The sequence below is a fragment of the Choloepus didactylus genome, chromosome 15 (assembly GCF_015220235.1).
Source record: "Choloepus didactylus isolate mChoDid1 chromosome 15, mChoDid1.pri, whole genome shotgun sequence".
Classification (NCBI taxonomy): Eukaryota; Metazoa; Chordata; class Mammalia; order Pilosa; family Megalonychidae; genus Choloepus; species Choloepus didactylus.
Genome location: NC_051321.1, coordinates 60,927,584 through 60,929,442, shown reverse-complemented (window position 1 = coordinate 60,929,442; position 1,859 = coordinate 60,927,584). Strand labels below are relative to the sequence as shown.

General features: G+C 41.4%; 1 pseudogene; it reads right to left on the bottom strand.

Annotated features, from left to right (window-relative positions):
- Positions 1–556: 556 nt before the first annotated feature.
- Positions 557–1,301, bottom strand: LOC119510784 (annotated as a pseudogene).
- Between the last annotated feature and the right edge of the window lie 558 nt (positions 1,302–1,859).

Below are 1,859 nucleotides of genomic sequence, written 5' to 3'. Positions count from 1 at the left end.
AAGGCTCAAAATATTGCCCTGAAATAACCAAACCTCCATCTTCAGTGCCCAGTGATACAAGGGCCAAGTGGCTCTCAGTAAAGGAACACAGTTTGTAAATACATTGACCAGTTTACATTTTAGCATTCACAAGAAAGAACAATACATACCACATATTTAAGATGGTTTTCTTCCAAGAGAATCCTTTTCTACCTCCAGCTACTGATGCATATCCTTAGCACAGGAAGATTTAAAATTTTATAGTCATCACATTTAAAAGCTAACTGATACACAAAGCCAATTGGCACAATGTAAAAATTGGTTTGTCCTTCAATCGTCCTGGGGCTCTTTGAGGGCAACAATTAGTCCTTTTCATCTTTATATTCTTTCCTAACTCCTTTCCCTGACATCGGAAACACTTAGAAAATGTGTTTGAATAAATTAGAATGTTTCCATGGTCAGTTCTAGTAATAATAGCTAGCTTTGTTAACACATACTTGGGTTTTTTTGTTTGTTTTTTGTTTGTTTTATTTTGTTTTAATGTCTGATTTTATTTATTTGTTACTCTTAGAAAATCTTATTTTTGACTGGACTCAGACTTAGAGGTAGAAGCTGTCAGTGAGGACAGCCTCCAACTCTTGGCAATCTGTTCCTGGCGTTTTTCTTTGGCCTCCTTCATTCTCTTGGCCAAAAGTTTAGCATATTCTGCAACCTCTTCCTTGTTTTTCTTAGTATGCTGTTTCTTCAATGCAATACTCCGACTATGCTGCAGAATGCGTGGAGTAACAAGACGCTGAATCTTGGGTGCTTTGGTCCTGGGTTTCTTACTTTCTTTGTTCAGGGGCTTTCTCATAACATACTGGCGGACATCATCTTCTTTAGAGAGACTGAAAAGTTTGCGGATTCTGCTAGCTCTTCTGGGCCCCAGACAACGAGGCACAGTAGTATCAGTCAGTCCAGGAATATCCTTCTCTCCTTTTTTTACAATAACCAGGTTGAGAACACTCAGATTGGCATCCACAATGCAACCCCGAGCACATCTGCACTTTCTTTCTCCAGTTCTCCTTGGTCTATAACAGGAATGCCCCTTTCTCTGTAAGAGGTAGACACAGCCATGGGTCAAGATACTATTTCATGGGGAAACCTTGTTTGTCATTTCCACCACTGACTTGGACAACATAACCCTTCCACTCTTCACCAAGGGCATCAGCAGCAACTTCTGTGGCCATACACTTCTCATAAAATGTACAAAGTTTGCGTTCATCGTCTACTTCAATGAGCTTCTGGCAGCCAGTGGCTGGGAAGGAGATGTTCAGCTTCATGCTGAGGTAGCCGACCACCTCCGAGGCGCCACGAAAAAGAGCAACAAATATTTGTGATGAGAAGCAATTTCATTCAATTGTCTCAACAGTGGTACCATTATCTCCATTTTAGAGGTGGAAAAACTGAGACTTAGAGAAGTCAATTACTGACCAAAGACACAGTTACATAGCAGAGGTGGAATTAGACTTTACTCCAGTAAAGTCTTTTCATGTTCAAAGCTCATGCATGTGCTAAACCACTCTCCTCTACAACCTCTGAAAACCCCTAAAGGAACACAGCTCCATATTTTTGTCCTCATATTTGGAAACCATGTAAGCCAGGCTAGGCTAACTGCTGTAACAAACAACAGCAATATTTCAGTGGCTTTCAGAGTAGAGGTTTATCTCTTATTTAATGTCTGAGGTGCTAAGGGACGGCAGGACCACAAAATGAAAGGAGCCTCAGAGTTGTCTGCCTAATCCTCTGCATCCAGCCGCAGGAAGGAGGCAGAGAATGGGGACCATGCATGAGAGGTTATGAAGGATCAGGCCAAGGAATGATGTACATCACTTCCACTC